This window comes from Amblyraja radiata, chromosome 33 (assembly GCF_010909765.2).
Source record: "Amblyraja radiata isolate CabotCenter1 chromosome 33, sAmbRad1.1.pri, whole genome shotgun sequence".
NCBI classification, from domain to species: domain Eukaryota; kingdom Metazoa; phylum Chordata; class Chondrichthyes; order Rajiformes; family Rajidae; genus Amblyraja; species Amblyraja radiata.
In genome coordinates this window covers 2,325,030-2,352,118 of record NC_045988.1, presented here as the reverse complement: position 1 = coordinate 2,352,118, position 27,089 = coordinate 2,325,030, and the positions used below count along the sequence as shown (strand labels likewise).

Sequence of the window (27,089 nt, the reverse complement as noted above, 5' to 3'; positions counted from 1 at the left end):
TTCAGTAGATTCATCCATAAAATGTAGAACCCCCCCCTGGCTGATATCCAAATATCTCTTTGGATGCACCATTGCCAAATTGAATTAGCCAGATTGTCACATGATATCGATTTGTTTCCACCCATGTGGTTAATGTATGCTACCACGGTGGTATTGTCTATTTGTAGTCGAACATGCTGGTGATATGACCCAGTACAATATGACTTTAGGCTATGGAATGCACCCAACATTTCCAAGTAGTTTATGCCCAGTGTGAGTAAGAAAGATGCCTCCTGTGCTGTCCATCTCCCTCCACAGCTGGTGATGGTATTGGTGGCTCCCCACCCAAGTGCACTGGCATCAGTTTGTAGTACCATGGAAGGGTTACTGACAATGATTAGATTGGAACAAAGCCAGATGTTGTCTATCCACCATAATAGTTCCGTTTTGGCTTGGATTGGTAGTCTCATAGGTCTGTCAAAGTGACCTGGCTGATATCCAAACCCCCACCTCCAGAAATCATTTGACTGGTAGTTAGGTCATAAAAAGGGATCATGATTGGAGTAGAATTAGGCCATTCAGCCCATCAAAACCACTCCGCCATTCAATCATGGCTGATCTATCTCTCCCTCCCAACCCCAATCCCTGACACCCATATGGGATAGAATGTTTGTATCTCTAACATTTGCAAATTTCCCCAACGTATTCCAAGACTATTAAAAGCTAAGCATCTTGTTAAAAAATTAAAGATCCATGAAAAAAAATCTAAATACTTAAAAAAAAAATATATATATATTATTTGGTAAAAAACATTGAATTTAACTAAATTAATTTGAAAATGTCAATTATTACAAACATGCCTACCTCCCCATGGTTATTACTGTAAACAATGATATATAGTACTTAATGCTCTTTATGCAGAGTGAAATATCCCATACCCTGAAGATAAACACAAAATGCTGGAGTAACTCAGCGGGACAGGCAGCATCCATGGAGTTGGATCTCCAGAAATGCCCATAGCTATGCCTTGGACTTGGAGGAAGTACAAGGAAAAGTTGTTGAGGGTTGAGGACCAGCTCCGCTAGGCAGAGTCGAGTGTTAGTAGAGGGAAATTGGATGGTTCTGCGGTCGAGGAATGCCCTACCATTATTAGTCATTTCCAAATATGCACACATAGGGTCCTCTGCTTGTAGGTTAGTTTAGATGATATTATATCCCCATGTTGGTTCTCGTATGTTCTTCAGTTTATGTTACCCTGTTGCTGGAAGGGTGACATAAGGATAACATGACATACGAGTAAGTTGGTTGGTGAAGTGGATGTGCGGGGCATTGAGTTTGGAGGAACCTGCTGCATACTGAGGGCAGGTTGGGTGGAAGGATCCCATGGGCCAAATACTTTAGGCCATCAAATGGAATTGAAGAGGAGCCTATCATTGAGAGTTTTGATACACTACAGAGCATGGAACTGTTTCTTTGTGGTAACCAGCGGTCAAACTAACAGTAAAGGAATGAGGGTGAATGATGAGGTTTTCTCATGTTGCAGCTGGAATATGATGGTACCCCCCCCCTGTCCAGTCATTATATATAAGGAAAAGGCAGGATCAATGTGGCATCCCATTCCCTCCCTGGCCCGATGGAATTGTTACTGTCACACACTAATTTATTCTGTCTACAGGATGCACAACAACCACGTGCAGAGTGCTCCTCTAAATCTATTACCTTCATCACCAAGGCGGACAGGAGCAGCAACTGCACAAGAACACGTCCAAATAAGTCTCACTCAGTGGTGAATCGGCCACCCCTTCCCTTGTCGCGGGTTCAATTTCCTAGCACTCCCCATTCATTTATTTTCTGTGTTTTGGGAGCACATTCATCATATGGACCGCAAGAGTTCGAAAATGCACAGCACCACCGCCTTCTTAAGGGCAACTAAGAATTAACGATGATGGCAGGCATCACATCCTGGAGAATAAAAACATGAAGATCCTGCTCCTTCTTGGCGGGCGGCCGATGGTGCTTTCAATGTTCTGCAATTATGGGATCATCTTATTTGTTATTGACACTGGCTGTACTAGAAGGGATTTCATGCCTTGGCATTCATGGTGCATACAAGGAACGTATACTGGGAAATTAATATTCCAACATGAGATTCTGCCATGTATTTTTACAGAATGAAAATGCCGTGTTGGCAACATTTCCCATGTTGGAAAGGACAGGAAGAACAGTTAATCTTCCCCGTGTTACCAATCTGCTCGCTCCCATCATACCAGCCGATCACATATTCAGTCATTAATGAACGAAGATTCAGCTGGTGCTGCTGTTTCTAAGGATAGCCATTTTAATCCACTTTTACCATTGACATCAAGTGGAGGTAATGTTGAATAGATGTAAAATAGGTAGTTATATCCAAACGGGAGTCAGATCAGGCAAGCTGTAAAACGGGACTATTTAGCGAAACGTGCCCTACCTAATTCAACTTGCTGAATTGTGTTAAAAAGTTTCCATTGGTTTCTGCAGAGTTTGAAGATATCATTGAGTTACAGGGGCACACAATCAGTTCAGTTTAGTTTATTGTCACATGTGCCGAGGTACAGTGGAAAGCTTTTGTTGCAGGCTAACCAATCAGCGGAAAGACAATGCATGATTACAATCGAGCCATTTCTAGTGTACAGATACATGATAAGGGAATAACGTTTGATGCAAGGTAAAGCCAGCAAAGTCCGATCAAGGATAGTCTGAGGGTCATCAAAGATACAACTATTTGCTTGTTGCTGTTCTGAGTTGGATGTCACTATAATAACATGCTCTTATTCAGTGCTCTAGTGTGCGTGTTAGTGTAAAGCCCTTGCACCCGTTTATTCTGCCATGTACACTAATTAGCCCACAGCATCTGAGTGTACTACATGCCTTATGATCATTGTGCCTGGTGAACATGCAGGCTGCCGTCTATCCTCGCTGCTTTCTTTCGTCTCATTAGAGACTTTGATGGCCACTCGCATATCCTACAAAGCCCCCGAGGACAGCAGACCTGGTGGGGTTCATTGTAAAGGAAGGATCGCGCTAAATGTGACTTTGAGAAGCAATGCATCTCACAATCGGAATGTTTTTCTTCTTCACAAGACTGCACTGGTGAATAGCAATTGAATCAAGTCTCACACAATAAACAATTATTTTACAGGTAATCTTCCTGGAGGAGGCCCTTCACTTCTTTGAGTGTGCGATGCCTTTTTGGTAGGTAAATGTCTGAACTGTATCTCAACGTCACTTACCAGCCCTTGTTCCATATGCCTTGGTACCTGCACATCATAAAAATCTATCAATGCCCAGAGTCCACATGGAAAACTGAGTTTGAGATTCCTCTCTGTGGGGAAGAACAGATTTTGGTATCACATTGATAAATTAGTCTTGTTCTGGACTCTCCCAACATGGGAATGGTTTCAATACATCATCCTAATAAATGTCTTTATTCATTATAAAGTCCTTGATTAAATCATCTCTTACAAACAGTGCTGCAATACTATTTTAACACTGCACAGAATTGAAGACCCAAGATCAATTCTGGAACTGGGGAAGGCATTTTTAATTTGGTAAAATTGTCTGCACTATCAAGTCTTATCCTCTATATTCCTCACAGCACTCCTCATTCCCTTTGGAAATTCTGAATGATTTCTCTCAGCTATCATGCATAGTGAGTGAGTGAATGCACCTTGCGATTTAAAGTTGGTTAAAGATGTGGAGACATCTTCAGCGTGAGTGACCAGGGACTGGTGGCAGACAGAGTCCAGGGTTAAGCCATGGTGATGGGTTTCCAGCTCCCGACCTTTCTTCCTTCCTTGTTATCCCCTACTTTGACCTCTGATGTGACTATCACCCAGGCAATGCCAAGCTTGATGTTTTAAAGTGCAGCCTTATCTTCCACTGAATGCTCGTGTGGTGAAAGGACATCACTGAGAAAACAGATCAGTGTAAAGCAGTGGATGTAAAAATACAAATCTTGAAATGCAGGAAACGGGGCAGACTTTGCAGATGTGATTAATCTTTAGACCATAAGCACAAAATGGAGGTCAAAAGTTTAAAACTTCAAGAAAGATAAATATCTTTAGTACAATTCTCTTACTTTAGTCATCTGTGTCTAAGTGCCACCTCCCGGTGTCTTGAATCAATCCATCTTTCTCACTTTCATACTTTTTTTTTCATTCTTTGTTTTTACTTCCTTTTTCTGTCGGATTCATTTTTTAATGTAAAGGGAACTGTTAGATATGTAATATCCACGGGTAAACAGTTGCATCACAGTCACACAGCACGGAAACAGGCCCTTCGGCCCAACTCATTAATGCTGGCCAAGATTCCTCACCCAAGCTAATCCTATTTGCCCTCATTTGCCTGCATACCCCCAGATCCCTCTAAACATTTCCTATCCATGTACCTGTCCAGCTGTCTGTTAAATGCTGTTATAGTACCTGCCTCAAGTACCTCCTCTGGCAGCATGATGGAAGCAAAAGATTTAATAAGTGGACAAAGGTTTTGTAAAGGAAAATACGAATGGAATTTGATGAATATCTTTACCTGCAACTGATCTGGTCTCCCTCTGGCCTCCAAATCTCTTTGGGCACCTATTTGTCTCTGGTTAGTCATTACTTTCAATAGACGTGGGTTTTGAAAGCAGAATGGAAAGTGCCTTTGCTGCTATACAATGGGGTTAGCGCTACCTGCTGGACATGAGTTTCCAGGCAGATGACTCTCTCTCCCACTCTCCCTCTCTCGTCCCTGCACTGCCATCTGTTTTAGTCCATGCTGCTCTCCAATTTCAAATAATTCTCTGCCGTCTCTTCTTGCTTTGATATGCCACCTCTTCTATTTGTATATTTGCATAGTTGATTCGGACTCGCTTTCTCTGCCTGCTTCTGCCGCCCTCCCTGTTCTTTTTCTCCAGTCTTTCCCTTTCTGTTTGCTTATCCCACACCCTTTCATCCATTATGCACTTTTTATGATATCAACTGAAACGTACACAACAGCACAAGAGATCTTCAAACAAATGCTTTACATGTATTGAAAGAACAGTCTGAAAAAACTGCATCCAGATCACGTGCAGAGGTTAAGGTTTTGTCGGGACGGAGGGAGAATAGGTGTCCCCCCCCTTGAAGTCATTTATCATTGCATATAAAAGATAATTATTTTTCAGTTGGACTTGGATCAAAGAGTCGGTATACACAATGATATGAATTCAAGGGGAGGGTGGCTGAAGTACTCATAGACTGTGGTACAGTTTATGTGGCACGTCATGAAGGCAACTTACATGCTTATCATTGTTTAGATAGGAAAATAAATGGTGCAGAGTGATCTTGCCTGTAATCAGGTCAAGGAAACATATATAAGATACAGGGATTTATTTTTAACGCAATGTATTGTTATGAACTGGAGCACACACCCTGAAAGGCCAATAGAAACATGTAGGATAGATCAAGAGTACTGAATATATACTTGGTAAAGTCAATAGTTTGAAGGATTTGAGGGGAAAGTAGTGAAGATGGGGCAAATGAGAAAGCTCACTAATGGAGCATCACAGACTTGATAAACTGAATCCCTCCCACTGAGCAATGTAAGGTGCCAACTGGTGGCCAAGCCTGCTTCTTGAGTCAGATATGCATGGGTTCAACATGCACTCCAGAGAGTTAGCTGTAAACCTGAGGACTGAGTACTGGGAGATTATTGCGTTAATCTTTCAGATAAGATGATAAAACCAGACCTCTGTGACCTTTCAAGTGGATATAAATTTTTAGGCCAAAATGATTATAATCTTTCTAATTGTCCCTCATCATGAAGATGTTAGTGCGTTAGCAGTCATTATCACAGTTCCATTTATCAGATGTTGCTTCATTCAAACTGGTCACTGTTTCGTATAACTTTAACTAAATTGCAATATAAGAAAAGTGCTTTGGGATCTCTTGAGAAAGGCACCATACAAATGAAAATCTTTCTATCGTTTGATATGTTCCATATTGCATGTTTCATCAGGGTGTAAAAGGAGGTCAGTCTAGCCCATTCTATGCAACCTCTTCGTCTGGTTAATATACTCTGTAAATTATCCTCCCTACATTCTCAACGACTCCCTGCTTGCTTACACGCTAGGAAGAGTTGAGGGTGGCCAATTAATCTATAAATCCTGTGCATTGTTGGGATGAAGGAGGAAACCAAAGCACCCGGGGTTAAAACAGGAAGAACATGCAAACTCCAGACAGATAACATCAGCGGTCAGGGTTGAACCCGGGTCGGTGGCCCTCGGAGGCAGCTGCTACTCCAGCAATCAACCTTGCTGCTCGTGTACATTCAGCTTGTTGATGTAAGCTGGGCCAAAGGCAAAAAATAACATCAAATAATTGCAAGCTAATTGAGTATGCAGGACAGAGACACATGCCTGTGCAGTGCTGAAACAAATGGCTCTGTGTTTGTCACCATTAACCTCAATGTTCCCGGAGTGTGGGAGGAGGAAATATTCAGCCTGGATATCTCCACCATCTTTAAGTGGTGTTATAGTTTCTGTGTGCTCTGCTGCAGTAACGTTCTGGCTTGTTCTATACACCCCACCTTTGTGAACTGCAGCAGGTTAAGATAATGAACAAAGCTTGTCAAATTTCATGCAGATAATGCGCGCAGCAGGAACTTTGAGGCTGAACAATCTTTAGCCCTTCCCCTGCCTGCGTGTTTGAATCGGTTAGTTATGAGGCCAGTCAGCACTGAGTGCGTTTGCCAATGAGCAGAGCTGTGCGGTTCTCTGCGATTGGTTTCCCGGCGCTGGTGATATCGGAGCGTGGTTGGGTGTGTACCAGTTGGAGAGCTGCCTTCTTGCAGAGAGTCGAACCCAAAGGGGAAAAGAAGGCAAGGAGGGAACATAAAAACAACCGCAGCTGCGACAAACAGAATTTAAAAAGCAGTAATCCATCATTTCATGATTCCAAGAGGTTAGGACCCTGCCCACAACCTGAAAGGTCAGGGAGATTTGAGCTTTAATTCCGGATTTGTGGCAACAGTAAAGTCATTGCATGAACCTTTTACATTAGGGGAGCAGGAACATTTCATGACATCCTGAGTGCTGCTTTATGCACTGGTGAGAGCGAGGGTTTGTGGCGCGGGGAGGAGGAAGAGGAGGGGGAGATGTGGAGGTAATGGTGTGGGTCAGTGTCCTTCACTTTATTCCCGTGCAGTCAGTGTGTGTGTGAGACTGAATGGGCACGGCTGTCCCTGGACAAATATCCCAATATCCCATTATCACTCTAAAGCCCAGTTGGATGGGGAAACAAAGGGGTCGTTCCCCCCATGAAACCTTCATGCAGCAAGGCAGTAGAACTTCAAAGACTTAAGGGCAACACAGAGCCGGGGGGCACAGGGAAACACAGGCACAGCTGCCAATGTTACAGTAATTAAAATAGAAGAATGGGCAAGAGGCCAGATTGGAGTAGTTCATAGATTGTAGAAAGATTGTTGGGCTGGGAGAAATTCCAGAGATAAGTTATGAAACAGCTGTGGAGAGATTTAAACGCACAGATTAGAATTTTTAAATTGAGGTGTCACTGAGCTGGGACCTAATGCAGGTTCAGTGAGCACAGGGCTGATGACTTGACAGGAGGTAGGAGGGAGGAGGGAGCAGGTTATAAAGTTTTAGAGGAACAGGCTTTTACTTTGGATAGAAATGGCACTGAGGAAGGTCCACCATGGCTAACTTACCATGGCAACCGAGGACAGGCAATAAATGGCTCTGATAGTATCTCCCAGATCTCAAGAACAAAGCTTTCATTTTTAAAACTGGGTCCACTGCCAATGAAGAAGAGTCGGAAAGGGTCGCTGGATTGCTTGCAGTTCGGAGAGTGCAGCCTACCTGATTCCTTTGAACTGAAGTCTTGGTGACTGTGCGGTGATTCACTTCAAAGAGTAAACATCTTACCCAGCCGGCATCTAGTTATCAAATGGACTTTAGCTTCAGAGTTGGTGGCTTCTTGCCAATGAAAGGATGGTAGTCTGATTGTAGACAAAAGAAGATTTTCTGTTGCGACAGACAATAAAGTTTTCTGAATCTGAAAAGAAGGAAATAGGCAACGTTTCGGGCCGAAACCCTTGGGTTTCGGCCCGAAACGTTGCCTATTTCCATCGCTCCATTCACTCCTTCGCTCCATAGATGCTGCTGCACCCGCTGAGTTTCTCCAGCACTTTTGTCTACCTTCGATTTTCCAGCATCTGCAGTTCCTTCTTAAACACTGGTAGTCTGATTGGTTGCATTGCCATCTCTACGAGGGACAGAGGTATCCACTGTCTTGTCTAATGTTAAAGTGATCTAACTGCAAATAGATTTTTTGTGCGTTAGTCAGTGGAACTTTGGGTTCCTAGTTCAGTGGTGACTCAGGGTTCCTGTGTGTGGTCAGCCCATTTGTTAACTACTCTGTGAGCAATGATCTCCAGGGGAGTGTCTCCCTCCGCAAGTCATGTTCTCTAACAACAGAGAACCGGACCATTCAATGCAAACAAGTCGGCATTGGTAGTTTTTTTTGGCACGAGCCCTCCCCAAATTGTCCCCAATGCAAATTGGAGGAACAGCACCTCATATTTCACTTGGGCGGCTTACAAGCCAGCGGTATGAATATTGATTACTCTTAACTTCAAGTAACCCTTGCCTTCCCTCTTTCTCCATCCTTCCCCCACCCTAGTTCTCCGACTAGTTTTACTGTCCTTCTGATTAATGCCACTGCTTGTATACCTCATTGTCATCTTCCTTTAAGAGGGAGTTAGATGTGGCCCTTGTGGCTAAAGGTATCGGGATATGTAGAGAAGGCAGGTACAGGATACTGAGTTGGATGATTAGCCACGATCATATTGAATGGCGGTGTAGGCTCGAAGGGCCGAATGGCCTACATCTGCACCTATTTTCTATGTTTCCCCTCAGCTAACAATGAACCATTCTAAATGTTCTTAGCATTGTCTGCTTTGATCATGCCGTTTTCACACTTTACTCTTCCATATCTCTAGACTCCCTCTCCCCTGATTGTCAGTCTGGTGAAGGACCTCGGCCCAAAATGTCACCTATTCCTTCTCTCCAGAGATGCTGCCTGTCCTGCTGAGTTACTCCAACATTTTGTGTTTGTCTTCATCTCATCCTGTTAGCTTACTTCTCTTGCTTTCCCACTCGTGTTTGGCTGCTATCCCTTTTACTCCAGCATACAGAATTGGTGCAGTACAGGGAAAGGCCTTGTATCTGTACTATATTTTTTGTATTTCACTCGAACCTGCCCTTGTGGTAGGTTGACATAATAATCAATGGGTGAATATATCTCCCTTGAATTTTTATTGGATTAGTGGCTATTTTATATGTATGAATGCACATTTTGAAAAGGAAGCTGCAATGAACACAATAATTCTCTGTGTTTATGGTTAATGTAGAGAGGGAGATGCAGGAACTGCACACTGGGTTTCTTCATGAGGAACATCAAGCATGAAAGTAGAGGCAGAAGCAGAAATCTAGCAGGGATCTTGTCTCCTCCCTTCCTTATTCATTGAGTTCACAACCAAGTTAAATATTATTCTGAAGAGGTTCACATATTGAATCAACACTCGGTTTAATATTTAAATGTTGCAGCTCCACAATGAGTACAAAAAAGGCAAGGTGTGTGTGTGTTAATGTGTTGACTGTGAAGTGAAGCCTAGCTCCATCATCCCCTGCACCCCGCCAGCTGGGTCGGCCCAGATCACGCCAGGTCCACGTGAGTGCTCGAGCTCGATGATCGACGGTTCCAGACCAAAGTGGCTCGGCCCACCACATGATCCCCTCCCCTCCCCCAGAACCGGAGTATTGGAGGCAGTTAGACCTTGTGTACGTGTCTCCTGTGTTGAGGGTTGCGGCTGGTTGAGTTGAGGGCGGGTTTGGTCGTGATGGCGGACGCCCTCTGCGGCGGAGTTGTGCCACCTGCACTGGTTGGTCAATGACCCATTGCGCCGGCTTCAGACGGTTCACGGAGACAATCTCGTGTCTGCCGCTCGTGTCGATGATGAAAGCCGTGGTATCGTTTTGCAGTACGCTGAAGGGTCCCTCGTAAGGCTTTTGCAGCAGTGTACGGTGGGAATCTCAGCGAAGGAAGACGTACTGACAGTCCTGGAGGTCGCGTGGGACATACGTGGTTGTGAGACCATGTCTGGATGTTGGGACTGGAGAAAGATGGCGAAAGCCTTTTTACACAATTCCATATTTTGAAGTTTATCTATTCTTGGGTATCATGCAATGTACATATGATGCGGGGACCACAGGGTCTGGCTGATTCTTGTTACTGTATCCAGCTCTGAAAATGTGTCACTCCGTATGCATGACAAGATCCCAAAAAGACTCTGTACCTCCATCTACATCCAGCCACTTGGGAATTTGGTTGGAGCTAAAATTATACTTTAAGAGCAGTGCTATTTCTTTAGCTGAATTAAGCTGGGGTTGTTTCAATTGACTCAAAAACATTGCATTTTCTGCAGGATTGCCTTGAGGTTTCAGAGCCTTGACAATTAACTTTCAGCCCTATCACGTGATGGGGAAAACTTTTCAGGCTGTTATAAATCTAATAGGTTTGATCATGTTCTTTTAACACATATATTTCTTGGTCGTACGTATTGCTAAAGAAACTGCAAACAATGATAGACCCAAAAAGCTGGAGTAACTCAGCGGGACAGGCAGCATCTCTGGAGAGAAGGAATGGGTAACGTTTTGGGTCGAGACCATTCTTCAGGCCTGAAGACCTTCTTCAGTTTGACGAAGGGTCTCGACCCGAAACATCGCCCATTCCGTCTCTCCACAGATGCTGCCTGTCCCGCTGAGTTACTCCAGCTTTTTGTGTCTATCTATGGTACATTGTTAGCTAAGGGTGAGGTGACAACGAGGCATACAATCAGTAATGTTTAATCAGGAGGAACTAGTCGGAGAACAAGGATGGGGGAGGGACGGAGAGAGAGGGAAAGCAAGTGTTACTTGGTTAGAGAAATCAAATTCATTCTGCTGGGTTGTAAGCTGCCCAAGCTGTACATCTATACCAACCAAATCACCAGTTATTATCTATCCCTACCTGTCTTTGATGAGATAGTGTTGAGGCATCTTTTTGAGCCACTGCACGACTTGCATTGAAAGAGTTTCTATAGTATTGGATTGTGGAATTTCTGAATTCTGAACCCTTGATGGTAAATCAAGAGCAGATATAATTAAGTTATAATGAAGTGTGTCAGAATGACGACATTGAGACCATGGTATTAACATGGATTTGCTTTCACTTGATTTCCCAGGTGATACACGTCATGGGGATGAGAGATCAAGTCAATGTCTAATTAGTTGTTGCAGCTTAGTTCATAAATATACTTCAGCAATGGTTGTCCAGGTTTTGCTACATGTAGCATTATTAGGGGAGATTAAAATACAACTATATATTGTGAATTGGTGGAGGGCAGGTTATTAGCAAAGCAGTTGATGATGCTTGGACCCAGTTATTGCTTTGAAGAACTTCTGGAGATGTGATAATTGACCCCAGCAACCTCAGCCGTCTACCTTGGTGCTGGGTTTGACTCCAGCTCATTATAGACAATGTTACCAGGACTTGCAATACCACAATTGGCCAAATGCTGCCTTGATATCAAAGAATGTCACTTATCTCTAGAATCAGTCTATGTTTGGACCAAGGTAAAGAAAAGTCTGTTGTCCAGTGAAGAAAAACAGAGCACTGCAAGAACACAGTGGCTCAAGCAACATCTGTGGAGGCAAACAGTATAAGTTGATGTTTTGGGTCAAGACCCAAAATTAGGACTGGGGAGGAATCACGAAGGATTGCCAGTGCATAGCAATAAGAATGGGCCAAGGGAAAGATGAATGAAGGATGATCTTATTCAAACATATACGATCCTAATGCTACTTGATAGTGTACAGGTTGAGATGTTTCCATAACTGGGAACTTCATAAACAAGGGAACGTAGCTACATTTATAATGCAGCCTGTCTTTTAAAACTGAGGTGCTTAAAACAATTATCTCTCAGAGGAAGGTAAATCCCTGGAATTCATTGCCCCTGAGGGTGGCAGAGGCTAGATCATTAGATTTATTTAAGGTGAAGATAAATCAATATTTGAAAGATCAAGGAATTGAGAGTGACAGGGATCTGGCATAGAAGAGGATTTGAGGTCAGAGTAAAGCAGCCATGATCATGGTGAATGGCAGAGCAGACTAGAGGGGTCCTGCTGCTAATTTCTTGTTGTTGAGTAAACCCTGCTCTAATTGAAACTGCTCTAATTGAGGGCTACCAAGATCATTCTGAATTACATATTCTGAATTTTAAGTGATTTATGGTTGAATGTTGGTTCTGATCTTGACAGGTATGTATCCATTAGTCCATTTAACTTGTTTGTTGTGCCAGCAATCATCTTTGAATCCTGACATGACTACCGATGCCTGCCACTGTGTTCATGTCCATGCTCAAGGGCTATGTTGACCCATCGGAAACCAGATTCACAGCAACAACCATGTGATTTCTCTAGTTCTAAAGAACCCCCGAAGATTTTGTTTCATCTTGAAATAAACGTGACAGATTATCAAATACTTGGGCAAAGGGTTAAGAAGGGTCTAGTGGGAAGCTGAGAGATTTTGCAGAGGGCGAGAGAAGGTGGAATTTCAAAAAATGAGGGCCTGGGCAGTTGAAGATATGGCCTCAAATATTTAAGAGTGAATGAGGAGAGATATGAGAGGCCAGAACTGGTCGATGCAGCAGCCTTGAAGGGAAGGTTTGGGAGACCCAGGGGTTGGAGGGATTTGTAAGCAGAGATGAGAATTTTGAGACTGAGGCATTGTAGCATGCTGAGCCGACACAGGTCACAGGGGAGATGAATGGATGAGATTTGATGCCAGTTAAGATTAGGTAGCTGAGGTTTTGACGAGTTCAAGTTCACAGAGGGTGTAAGGTTAGAGAGAGTATTGCAGCAGGCATATACCCTGCGAGCATTTCTGCTGCATGCCTGAATCTCTTTCATCCATTCAGGTAACTGGAGTATTTCTCAGTACGAAGAAGGGTCTCGACCCGAAATGTCGCCCATTCCTTCTCCCCAGAGATGCTGCCTGTCCCGCTGAATTAACCCAGCATTTTGTGTCTATTTTGGTAGCATTTCTCCCTGAATTTCAAATACGATATCAGAATTCACACACTACCGCGATGGTCCTGTCAAAAACATATTCATCAATTTTGACAAATAATTTATTTATATCAGTAGTTATAAAATAATGTTTAAAAATGTATGGCCTGCTTCATAAATTAGAATGCAAAGTTTAATTGCTATAAACAAGGATGTTGGTCTTCCACTCTCCTCAAACAATGACGTTCCAACATTTATGGGACTAGCGTAGATGGGGCATGTTGGTCGGTGTGGGCAAGTTGGGCCGAAGAGCCTGTACCCATGCTGTATGACTCTATAACTAGCTATGATTTTGCAAATGTTGTCCATAACAAAGCAATTAAACCTTGACTGAGTGCAAAATGTCTTTATTGATACCACAAATATATTCTGTGACCTCAAGGTGAAAAGGTGACCAAGTGTGATTAGATAGAAAAAAGACAGCACAGATTTGTTAATGAACAAGTGGTTCTGAGCCAATGATTGTTTTTTGTAATGAGGTTGTAGAGAGGGTTGATGAGGGCACTATAGTTGATGTAATGTATATGGAGTTCTAAACAGTTTTAATAAAATATCATATTAGTACATTGTCAGTACAGTTAAAGGTTAGAGAATAAAAATAATACTGGCATATGGATAAGAAATTGGCATGGGGCCAGAATACAAAGAAGCGGCAAATATTTGTTTTTTCAAGCCAAAGGAAGGAGAACAGTGGTGTTCTGCCGGATTTCATGCTGGAACCACTGGTTTCCTTGGTCGGCGTGAGCTAGTTGGGCCAAAGGGTCTGTTTTGGATAGACTGGATAGACTGGATAGACTCAGCTTGTACACACTAGAATTCAGGAGATTGAGGGGGGATCTTATAGAAACTTACAAAATTCTTACGGGGTTGGACAGGCTAGATGCAGGAAGATTATTCCCGATGTTGGGGAAGTCCAGAACTAGGGGTCACAGTTTAAGGATAAGAGGGAAGTCTTTTAGGACCGAGATGAAAAAATCATTTTTTACACAGAGAGTGGTGAATCTGTGGAATTCTCTGCCACAGAAGGTAGTTGAGGCCAGTTCATTGGCTATATTTAAGAGGGAGTTAGATGTGGCACTTGTGGCTAAAGGGATCAGGGGGTATGGAGAGAAGGCAGGGATGGGATACTGAGTTGGATGATCAGCCATGATCATGTCGAATGGCGGTGCAGGCTCGAAGGGCCGAATGTCCTACTCCTGCACCTATTTTCTATGTTTCTATGTTTTCACACTGTATGACGGACTTAGGTGCACTGTTTCAATATTTAGTGATGCAGAATTTGGAAGGATAATAAGCACTGATGATGTCTTCCAAAAGGATAAATACAGGCCGGTGAAATGGATGGACGTGTATAGCAGGTGGAATGTGACATTGAGCAGTGAAAAGTACCATAATGGTTTGGAAGAATAAGGCGTGACCACACACTGTAAAAGCTGCAGTTCAAGGCTACACATAGTAACAAAGTAGAGGAGAGCTGCAGAGGAGAGGTGCAAAGGGAAATAAGAGGGTCAATGTGATAACAGGAGTATTAATGACAAATCCTTGAAGATAACAAAACAGATTGAGAATACTTATAAAGCTTATGGATTAGGCCTTTATAAATAAAAATATATCAAAGCAAGAAAATTATATCATATCCCCAAAAAAAACTTATTTGGACACAACTAGTGTTTAATGCAGAAATCTGAGCACTGAATCCTCGGAAAGACATGTTCTACGCAGCAACTGTGTTATAGTACTACTAGGTTGAGCAATACTCCTCTCACTTTAAAATAAGTAATTGTATGCTTTACTGTGATTGATACAGACCGTTCATTTGGATTAATATAATCCAGACTATTTGCTTGTTTTTTACCGGCATAGGAAGGAACTGCAGACACTGGTTTTAACAAAGATAGTCACAAAATGCTGGAGTAACTCAGCGGGTCAGGCAGCGTCTGTCTCGCCCCAAAACATCACCCATTCCTTCTCGCCAGAGATGCTGCCTGTCCCGCTGAGTTACTCCAGCATTTTGTGTCTATCTTGCTGCTAGGTAATTTGGAAATAGAATCTTTTTCTCCTTTTTCCAGCCGGCCTCCAGACTCGCTGCGGGAATACGGCACCAAGTAGAGAGGATAGGACGGCACCTTGACGTAAAGAACGGCCTCACTTGCGATGGCGGACACTGAGACTTCACCCTCTTCCCATCCAGTGTCACACACGTGCCCCCATGCAGGATTGACTGGAGAGTGTAGGAAGGAACTGCAGGTGCTGGTTTATACCGAAGACACGCACAAAATGCTGGAGTAACTCAGCGGGACGTCACCCATTCCTTCTCTCCAGAGATGCTGCCTGTCCCGCTGAGTTACTGCAGCATTTTGTGTCTACCTTGACTGGAGAGTGTGTAGGCTTCGTTGGTGTTGCTGTCAAACACTGTCAGACTAAACCTAGCTGTTATTCTTCAACTAAACAGCAGTGCCTGGTATAGCAGTGCTTCAAGATCATAGCACACAGTACTCTAACTCCTATAAGCACATTTGTACTTGCTGGATTATATTCCATTTGAAAAGCAATAACCACATACTATTGGTGTTTAAGAAGGAACTGCAGATGCTGGAAAATCGAAGGTACACAAAAAAGCTGGAGAAACTCAACGGGTGCAGCAGCATCTATGGAGCGAAGGAAATAGGCAACGTTTCGGCTCGAAACCCTGAAGGAAATAGGCAACGTTTCGGGCCGAAACCCGGAAGGGTTTCGGCCCAAAACGTTGCCTATTTCCTTCGCTCCATAGATGCTGCTGCACCCGTTGAGTTTCTCCAGCTTTTTTGTGTACCACATACTATTCATCTACTATCTGCATTCTGCAAATTATACCATCAGATGACTATTTACAAATATTAAATGATACAACAATTAATTGTCCACAAAGAAAAATATATAATAACCTAATACTAATTTACTCAGTCTGTTAGTCTTCTCACCTTCCCCACAAGCTGTGCTTAACATTTCTGTGGTTGGTGCCATTACAAATTTACTTCCATGCCTTTGAGCCACTAACCTGTGTGCAGTACACAATCTAAATAAACATCAATGCAAGCATCTGATAACTCTTATCAATATTTACAACAAATACAACATATTTGGCATATTATTGATTCAGGAATCTAATGATGCTGCCCCCCCTCCCTATATTTTATAAATTGGTGTCATTTTTTTTGCTTCCATGCTGTCTTCCTTCTATAATTTGCTTATTTTCTTTCAATGCCCATATTATGCTTCTAACTTTTTCTTCTTTCATTTAACATTTCTAATTTTTTCTCTCATACGTTTCGAGTTTAGTTTAGCGTTTAGAGATACAGTATTGAAACAGGCCCTTTGGCCCACCCAGTCCACGCTGACCATCGATCACCCGTATGCTGGTTCTCTCCTACACACAAGGGGCAATTTACCGAAGCCAATTAACCCACAAATCTGCACCTTTTTGGAATGTGGGAGGAAATCGGAGCACCCGGAGAAAACCCATGCCGTCACAGGAAGAACGTACAAACTCCACACAGACAGCACCCGTAGTCAGATCTAACCTGGGCCCCTGGTGCTGAGAGGCACCACGGTGCTATCACTGTGTCTTTCTCTTCATTATTAGTTGAGATGTTCACCTCAACAAATAGTTCCACACATTCCACAGATAGGCTGAAGTGACTGATAGTCACATTTCCCACCATTCTGACAATGCCTGTTCTTCCATAGAGAACCCAGTCTTCTACTTTCACACCTTGGATATCCATCTCCTATCACTCTCACAAGCAGCATCATCCCACATTTCTAATCAGTGTTTCATCCATGGCTCAAGTCCCCAGACGAGAGGAATTAACAGCAGACCCTTGAAGGACACAAAGTGCAAGAGTAACTCAGCAGGTCAGGCAGCATCGCTGGAGAACATGGGTAGGTGATGTTTTAGGTCAAGACCCTTCTTCAGACCCTTTAATGCAGGCAGCCATTCTTAAACAAAATAGTAGTCTGGTTCAGCATGCTGGCTTATACCATCTGGTGTATTCAGTTCTTGAAGGTCTACTCATGCTCACAATGTTCTTAAATAAGGACTTGTATTTCTGTATTGGCTTTCTAACCTTGACATTGCAAAAAAACCTTACATCCAAACAGTTCCATCCAACCACTGTTCTGATATAATAACTCTGTTAACTAGTTTGTACACACCAGGTTCCCTCACACAGTACTGAGATGGATAACCAAACAATCTGTATCCAATATTAATGCTGGAGAGAAGCACAATGCCCAGGAGCTGTGAAGTATCTTTACCAGAGAACCTGAGGGCAGATGGAAGTATTGGTTTAGGTTTCATCTGTAAGATCACAGCAGTGAGTGTGTGTCGAGTGTATCACCCATGATTCTGTACTCACACTGGGAAAGGGTAAGAGCAGGGGAAAGGCATTAGGTCCTTCAGACCTGCCCCGCTGTTTCATATGATCATGGCTGATCTATACTGCCCTCAACTTTCTCCATACTCATGTTTCCCGCCATCTATTAAATACTTATCGACCTTCACTTTAAATACTTTGTTAAAGTATTAGGGTTCCAGCTTCCACCACCCACCATGGCAGAGAATCCCAGAGATTCACCAGCCTCCGCTGAGGTTGCTACTTGAGTCCGAGGTGCAGGATTGAAGGGGTAGAAACGCAGGCCGATGTTTTTTTTTTGATGCCAATAACCCAGGAGTCCTGTTGGGGTCAGAGTTGTCAGATATCTTAACTCCTATTCCCCAGGCCTCAGCTGTACATTGAAAATCAGGGAAAAGACCCCAGTTGTTGGAAATTTAAAATAAAAGCAGAAAATGCTGAAAAATGCCCTGCTGCTTTCTAACCCTGTGTGGTTTTACCCGCAATTCCTGTTGCCATCTTAGCTGTTTATTGTTTTATTCTATCTGAGCGAATCTGCTGTCAACTTTGAGAAATTTTAATATTATAAGCTGGCAGTGATTGACAAAGCTAGAAGTCACACATACCACAACATCACCACAGGAGAAGGAATGTATTTAGGACGTAGCATGCCTTCCCAGCACAGGCTACAGTTTGGCCAGATTTATCCTGAAATGATGGCAATGGCCCTTTAATATACATCCCTTACTCAAGCAAGACAGGAAGTGATTCAGTGCCCAGAAATGATTGAATTCTCCTTAAAGAGGAAAAGGAAGAGGAAGCTGGTGTTAGCAGAACAACTATTTTATAAAAGAAATGTGTTTGTGTAGAAGTGACTCAGACTGGAGTTAATGTCAGCCTCCTACACAGCCATGGGTCATTGACAGCACCTCACAATTTTTCCCAGATTTGTGTGGTTTTCAAATTTAAGATATGTTTGTTTTCTTTCCAAATATTCCACACCCCCCCAAAAGCTTTGTGCCTCAAGGGGGCATAGATTGGCAGGACACAGTTACTTATATCACAGATCGTTAGTAGGGCACGGTTCCTCATTACATACACAACTGGGCTAGGGTTTCTGAAGCTAGAGTGTGCTGGGTTATAACTCCTGATTGCACAGGGTGTTAGAGTACAGTACCTAAAGGTACAGTGTGATGCATTACAGCCATAATAATAATAATACATTTTATTTCAGACTCAAGGTCCAGACAAGGGACAACATTACATAAAAATACATTGCATATAAAAACATCATTAAATACATATAAAATCTTAATATATCACTTATAAAAGCATCGTAAAATATATATATATATATTTTTTTTAAATACATTACATGAATTAAAATCCAGAATAAAAAAGAATGATCAGTGTCCTACAACGAGACAACGATACCAGTGTCTCCACAACTGGGATTGGTAGCGTGCAGTGCTAAACTTTCAGTACAGTTCCCATAGGTTTCTTACACCATCTAGTCTCTGAGTCACTTTTTGCCTCCGAGCAGAATTGTGAAGTACCTTCGGCGAGGGCAAGTTGGGTTGCAGCGCAGTTTCTGTTCTGTGTAACACCATGACTCAAAGACTCCTGACTTCTTTATAAGGTTAGGGGATGCTATTTAAATCCAAGTTGTTGTAGCTGTAAGATGTACTTCTTTGCATGACTTCCTCTAGTTTTTTCAAAGGTTCTGACATGCAAGTCAGCAGCTGATTCCAGCGTGCAAATTGAAGGCATCACTGGTTCTACTAATTATAAATCAGAGGAAAAATAGAAAGATCAGAATCACCAGAGGACCCTGACTAGATTTTTTCCACCCTTAAACTCGTTTCAACATTAAGTGACATCATGACTGTTTTGTAGTCTTACTCTCTAATCCCACATTTGCTCCAAATCCTTTAATTACTTTTATTAACAAAAAGTCTGTAAATCTCAAATGTTAACCTGGCAATTAAATGCAAACACTTGTGGAAAAGAGTTCTAAATGTATGCTTCCCATTGCGTTTGGGTGTTCTAACCTCTCCCCAAAATCCTAACGCTAATTATTAGACGATGCTCACCAGGACCAGATTCCAGAATCAATGGAACATTTTCCTCTAGTTCGACTCTATCTGTTGCCATTAATATCAGGACAACCTCAATTAAATGACCCTTAACCTAAATTCCAGAGATACAGATGTAATTTGTGCAATGTCTCTTGGCAGCTTAACTCTTGGGATGTATTCGAGAAAATACATGGTGCATTATTAAGTCCAAGGTGCCCAAACTGTTTTTGATACTCCAAGTAGTCAAATTGGGTTTTAGTGTGGTTGAAGCATCTCTTCTATTCACTTGTATTCTGGACCTATTGATATAAATCCAGCATATCATTCAGAGAGTGGTGATTCTGTGGAATTCTCTGCCACAGAAGGTAGTTGAGGCCAGTTCATTGGCTATATTTAAGAGGGAGTTAGATGTGGCCCTTGTGGCTAAAGGGATCAGGGGGTAAGGAGAGAAGGCAGGTACAGGCTACTGAGTTGGATGATCAGCCATGATCATATTGAATGGTGGTGCAGGCTCGAAGGGCCGAATGGCCTACTCCTGCACCTATTTTCTATGTTTCATTGTTTTTGAAATTCCAATGACCATGAGATTTCAAGACCAAAAATGACTTGGTCTCTTTGAACCTCTCCTGCTCCATCATTCAGGAAAGGACTTTGTTGTATCCTTTTCAGATCTAAAGAGGATGATGTCATGTTTGGTTAAATTGAAACCATTGACCACAGTTTTGCCCACTCACTTCTTCCACTGGTCCAAGACTTACTGCCACCCCCCCAGCTCTCTGATGATTTATGTGGTGTGTAAAGGACTTCAGTTTATTGGCTTCAGTTCATCGTCACCAGTCAGCCATTTTTAAATAGCAAGGCCTTGCGTGGTGACGAGACCTTGTCTGACATTATTGCCTCAATTGGCCAGCCACCAAACAGATGAAAGGAGCTTAGATGACAGGCAAAAACCGCATCCCTGACATTTGGAGACATTAAAAAACTTTCATAAACTATTAAAAAGCAATGAAACGATCAAATCATTTTCACACTTTTAAATTCAAATCTTTAACCTATTACTTCAGAAATCTTTTACTTCACAGCAGTAAAAACTGGGATTTTTAGACCCCCAGAGGGGAAGTTACAGAGCTCAGCAATACCGAAGAAGTACTACGCTGTCAGAGATGGTGCATTGTATATGAAGCATTAAACCTTCTCAAGCTTATGTACACGTTGTATGGCCCTATTTTGAAGAGCGCAGGGAAGATCTTCCTGGTGTCCCGGCCAATATTCATCTCTCAGTGAATATTAATACAATTATGAAGTTGCTGCTTACAGGAGTTTGCTGCACACAGAACGGGCATTGTTTGCCATTTAACCGTGACAATACTACAATGGTATTTTATTGGTTGTAAAACACTTCAGAGTGCCAGAGTCGGGGAAGTAGTATAAATTTGAATTCTTTCCGTAAACTATTTGGTTAGAAAATGATCCAAGTCCGATAATGCTTTATTGATCTGCTTCCTGGTGTTGCATTGAATAACACTGGAAAAAAATTGGTTTGATCCACAGATGAAATCTGGTTTAACCAGAGGAAGCTATGCATGCAATTATTTTTCAGTTTCATTCGTAGGATAGAGCCACTTGATCAAATTGGTCAAATTTCTTAGGAGTAACTCTTCTTCATATTACTCTATCGTTCATTTTCTAAGTTGTGATGGAACAGCTATTTCTCTTCTTGGTGCAAGAGGGACTGGGGATTCAAATCCCAGAGGTTTCCGCATTGATTGTGCTGCAGTTAATGTAACAGCTCATTCAGCTTATTGTTCCGATGGCTGGTGAGTGAAGAGACTGTTTAATGGCTGGTTGGCAGCAGAGATTTTACTCCAATTAAACAGGCTGAGGCAATAGAAAAAAAAGCTAAAGAAATAAATTCTTTAAAAACTGGCTGGAGCTTCAGGAAAAATGATTTGAATGCATTAGTCATCTTGCAACATGAATCCCTTGCAACCAAACCGCTGTGCCCTGTGGCGTTTGTAGGTAAGGAAATGGGAGGTCAGGGTTGCTCTTCAAACCAACAAGCTCAGCTTATCAAACTCAACATTTTTGGAGCTTTTGTATTTCAGCTGGGTTTTTTCCAAACTGAATTAACAAGTCTGTAATTAGTAAATTAAAGCATGCAGATTGTGTTTGAGTTCCAATAATGGGTGTTCAGGCTGGAGTTTGCGTTTCCTTTGGGCCCTGCGGTCTGCTCCTGATTGAGCAGCCGATGGTGTTCTGGCATCGTGTTCCGGCCAATGGATTTGAGGCGACAATTCCTTCTCACTTGCAAATGCCCCTCGAGCCAGTGACTTTCTCCACCAGTGTCTTTTTAGACTGTGACCACGAAATGCTGTGCCATACCTTGTAGGTTATAGAGGTTTCCAGGCCATAACCCCATAACCTACAAGGTTTTGGACTGAGAACTGGAAAGCGCATCAGTCTCAATAGCCCTTTTGTAGCCAATGTGGATACAAATATCCCTCTGTGCCATGAATTTTTAACATTTCACCACTCAAGATTCCATGACTCTAAACATTAAGTACAGGCAAAAGACTAAAACACGTCTGGTGCTCATGCATTGACCTGCACAAGGGTTCAAATTCAATAGAGAAGATCTTGAACCATCCAGCGTGGGAATCAACTTAGCAAACTCTACCTATGCTGGTTGTATATACTTGTACTGGTTACATTAACTCTATGTTTGTGACTACTTACTTTTCTGTTGTTGCAAACAGGTTTATTTTGTCAAAACCCTTCATAACTTTGATCTCCTATCAACTTTTCTTAGGAGAATTTTAGAGAGAGGTTGAGCAAGCTAGGACTTTATTCCTTGGAGCGCAGAAGGATGAGGGGTGATATTGTAGAGGTGTACATGATAATGAGAGGAATAGATAAGGTAAATGCGCTGAGTCTTTTACCAGAGTGGGGGGGAATCGAGAATAGGAGGACATAGGTTTAAGGTGAGAGGGGGGGGGGAAGATTTAATAGGATCCTGAGGGCCAACTTTTTAACACAAAGGGAGGTTAGTGTATGGAACAAACTGCTGGAGGAGTTAGTCGAGGCAGCTACTATCACTGTGTTTAAGAAAGGTTTAGACAAGTATATTAAATAGGAGAGATTTAGTGGGATATGGACCAATTGCAGGCAGGTGGGACGGGACAAGTGTAGATGGGACAGGTTGGCCGGTGTGGGCAAGTTGGGCTGAAGGGCCTGTTTTCACGCTGTATCACTTTGAGAATAATTCCTCCATCATCAGCCTCTCTGTGTTTCTGAAACCCATCACCCCAGAATTCCCCCTTAACCTTTACAGATGCCTTCTCTAACCCCTTGCACCCGTCCAGACATGTAGTGCCCACAATTGAACACAATGGGACCTAACTATGGATATTTAAAGATCTGATGTAATAAAGCAATGGAGGAAGAGAGGGAAATCATCAAATCTTAGCTTCAGAAAGACAAATAGAGCAAAGGTATTGGAAGATTTCATTTGCTCGAGTAAGGTTGACTCGTTTTCCACACAATTAGCCACTGCTGACCTTTCACCGACGTTGGGGAAAAAGCCACCATTGATGAGTGAGCCTGTAATCTTGTGGCTTTGGAGGAGAACACACAGCAGATTGTTCTAAGCTGAAACCCAACACCAGGAGAATTTGCACAAATTCTAGGGAATACAATTAAAGCAAAACATTGAGTGAAATGTTCAAAGATAATTGAACTTCAAATTGACTGCAATTGTTTTTTCATAATTGTTGTGAAATAAGCTGACCGTAGAAACCATTCTTCATTGAGTAAAAATTTATTTTTCAATATTTTGGGCCTGATGACCAAATGATTAATCATATATTTCATGTGACTCATGCTTTTGCTTTTCCCTTTCTGTTCTTGCTCAACCCTTCCTGCTTCAACATTTTTTCCATCTTTCTCTGTGCCATTAATTTCTTCTGTAATTTCTTCTTAAAACCAATCCCAGTCAGTGCCATCTCATCGCTCTACCTTCTGGTTGCTGATCAGAAAATGCAGATTTAATTTATTGGTGAAAGAGCCCAAGGAGACGGGTTTATTGTAAGGCTAGTGGAAGTGGGATCAGTGTCAACACAGAGAGCAAGGGCTGAGGTACTTATTGAATTGTTCGTTCAAAGTGCTACCCCACAGATACAACGCACCAAATCACCTCCATCATTGCTATCTTCACTGATAATATGATTCTTCTTTCCCAAGTTTTCTATCCCAATCCATTCATCTGTCCCAATCTGCTGTTTACCATTCTCACCTCATTCATCCTTTCTTCCCAGAAAGATGTAGCACAGAGGGGAGAATAAAATCATCTAATAATCTTGTAAATATGGGGAATATTAATGAACTAAGGTGAATGGGTGGTCGATGGTCCCGGTGGATTCAGTGCGTTGAAGGGCCCATTTCCATGCTATATCCCCGAAACTAACCTGAATTAAACCACTGGATAAATACCATACCACAGGACAATTTTTTGCACCAACACAGATTCTTTGAAATAGTGTCCAGGTCATCCCGGGGACTTGTCTGTACGGTCTAGAGTCATGAGGAAAACCCTAGCAAAACCCAAACCCAGCATCAGTGGGTAGATTATATACAACAAAGAGACGCTGGAGAGACTTCAAAGCTTATGTTTTGTAAAGTCAGAATGTTGTAAGGCCTTTATAACCCACAAAGTACATTTTGCATTAGATTTATTGTTGTAAAAGAGGAAACGAAGCAGACAATTTGCAGCAAGCTCCCAGAAACATAAATGGAGTAATTATCAATTAACTATTTTTTATGATGTTGGTTGGAGAATACATATTGATTAGAACATGAGGAAAAACTCTTTGCTATTTAGAACGAAAAAGAATAGAAGCAGGGGAAGGCCCCTCATGCCTTTCTAATATTCAATATGATTTTGGCTTATCTTCGATTCTCTTCACATTCCCACTTAATTCGCATGGTGTCCAAAAAATTATTGTTCCTTGTCTTGAATCTACTCAATGACCAAGCATCCATGGCCCTCTGGAGTACAGCTTTAACACAATTCACCCCTCTCAGGTTAAACAGGTTTTGTACTACAGACATAATGGCCACACTTTTTACCTTAGACCGAAGCCCAAAGTTCTTCACAATAATAATGCCTTGGCACCTATAACCTGTGAAGACCATCTGAGGAAGGGTCTTGACCCTGAAGCACCACCCATTCCTTCTCTCCAGAGATTCTGCCTGTCCCGCTGAGTTACTTGAGCATTTTGTGTCCATCTTCGGTGTAAACCAGCATCCGCAGTTCCTTCCTACTCGAGACAAGGAGAATATTGGACTGTGTGGAAGAGTGCAAGTAGTGCAGTGTTCTTGAAATGAAGCATCTGAATGAGTGGGAGGGAAAGGGAAAGTTTCTGTGATCTAACAACAACCACACATTCTGGTGGTCGGGACTGAATAGGCAAGAGTGTGTGCAGTAAATGTAGGGAGGAAGAGTTAGTGGGGGTGGGGGGGGTGTACATGATCTGAAGAGAAATACTGTAAAGAACTAAAACCCTCCTGCCCTACCAGCAGTGTGGGAAGTAAGAAAATCGAGAAGATAACTAGCCTATTGTTTCAGAAGGATAGTGTGGTGAATGCTTTCCCACTTTGATCTCTATCTTCCGAGATTGGAATTCATGGAGAATTTCCCCCAGACACCAATCCATATACCATGCAATTTTTACATTAGCTTTGTGTAACCGTGAATGCAGTCACTAATCCTGAAGGTGCCACGATTCCGGCTGCTCTTGGTAACAGACTGTTGGTGTCAGCTTTGTATTCCCTTCAATTTTTGCGGACATTAAAGAATAGGCTTGGGTGATGGGGGGTTGGGGGCAAGGGGGAGTTAACCTTCACATTGGGTAAACTCTGCTTTCCTTTCTATCTTTCAGTTTATCTCTTCCCCTGTCGTGCCTGCAGCTGCTGACACCCTGTGCTCTGAAAATCCCTTCTTAAACTTTTCTGTTTCCCTGCCGCTCCGAGACACTCCTTAAACCCGGGCCCTTTGATCAAACTTTTGATCATCTGCCCTATGTAATTCGGTGTAAAATTTTGTCTGCTTCGGTTGCTGTGGAGTGCCTTGGTGAGTTTTTACCCGGTTAAAGTCTCGTAAAAACGTGTGTTTAAGAAAGAACTGCAGATGCTGGAAAAATCGAAGGTAGACAAAAATGCTGGAGAAACTCAGCGGGTGAGGCAGCATCGATGGAGCGAAGGAATAGGTGACGTTTCAGGTCGATACCCTTCTTCAGGCTGATGTGTGTTGTTATTTCAAAGCGTTCTGGTTTCTCTTGATATGTGGCATCTCGCCCTCATTCCATGCGAACTGGGCAGTGAACATCAGCAACCTGTGGCAGAGGACAAAAGATCAATAATATTTCCAGGTTACTCAATAGCGGTCATGAACGGGAGTTTGGGTATTTTTTATTATGCCCTTTGGTTTAGTGATACTGAAATTAATGTCTAAATTCCCAAATTCCTGATAATCTCAAGGTGTGTGGATCAGCACAGAGCATTCGTTCATTGACCATGCCTGAAAATGGCCTCTCCTTTACTGGAGAAGCCATTTTGCTCCCTGTTAGAAAATCCTTTAAACAGCAAAAAGAAATTGAATGGAATTCCATCCTTTGTTGCATTATTCCATTACCATTACCTTTATCTTTCAAGATAGACACAAAATGCTGGAGTGGCTCAGCGGGACAGGCAGCATCTCTGGGTAGAAGGAATGGGCAACGTTTCGGGTCAAGACCCTTCTACAGACTGACGTTTCGGGTCGAGCCCCATCTTCAGACCATTATCATTCAGCCCATTTATGGATGCTGATTTCAATTTCTGTCTGTTGAGTTTAATTTAGTTTAGAGATTCAGCATGGAAACAGGCTCTTCAGTCCACCAAGTCCCGCTGACCATCGATCACCCGATCTAACCAGCTCTGTGTTATCCCACTTCCCCACACAGTAGGGGCCATTTTACAGAGGACAATTGACCTACAAACACGCACCTCTTTGGGATGTAGGACGAAACCAGAGCACCCGGAGAAAACCCACCTGGTCACAGGGGGGAACGTGTAACCTCCATACAGGTAGTACCCGAGGTCAGAATCGAACCCTGTCTCTGTCACTGGGTGGCAGCAGCTTTACCACTGTGCTGCCCACAAATGACATCCTGCTGGTTAATGCAGCACTGTAATGAAAGCGTCCCTGAATTACCAAGGCTATCTATGTGTGTTTTGTGGTGGACTTTCCCAATACTTATGATTTAGACAATCGACATATGTGCAGGAGGAGGCCATTTGGCCCTTCGAGCCAGCACCACCATTCAATGTGATCATGGCTGATCATCCCCAATCAGTACCCCGTTCCTGCCTTCTCCCCACAACCCCTGACTTCGCTATTTTTAAAAGCCCTATCTAACTCTCTCTTGACATGTTGATTTG

The 27,089-nt window shown here is 42.6% G+C and overlaps 1 long non-coding RNA gene across 9 annotated transcripts in view; it reads left to right on the top strand.

Moving 5' to 3' along the window:
• The window catches only part of LOC116991328, a 222,036-nt gene that overhangs the window by 163,524 nt on the left and 31,423 nt on the right, over positions 1–27,089 (top strand). For 8 of the 9 annotated variants that reach the window (XR_004416755.1, XR_004416761.1, XR_004416757.1 and 5 more), the window contains one exon: positions 3,158–3,210. The exons of the other annotated variant lie outside the window; for it this stretch is intronic. This is a non-coding gene — a long non-coding RNA (uncharacterized LOC116991328). The remainder of the gene's footprint in view (positions 1–3,157; positions 3,211–27,089) is intronic. 9 annotated transcript variants of the gene reach the window in all.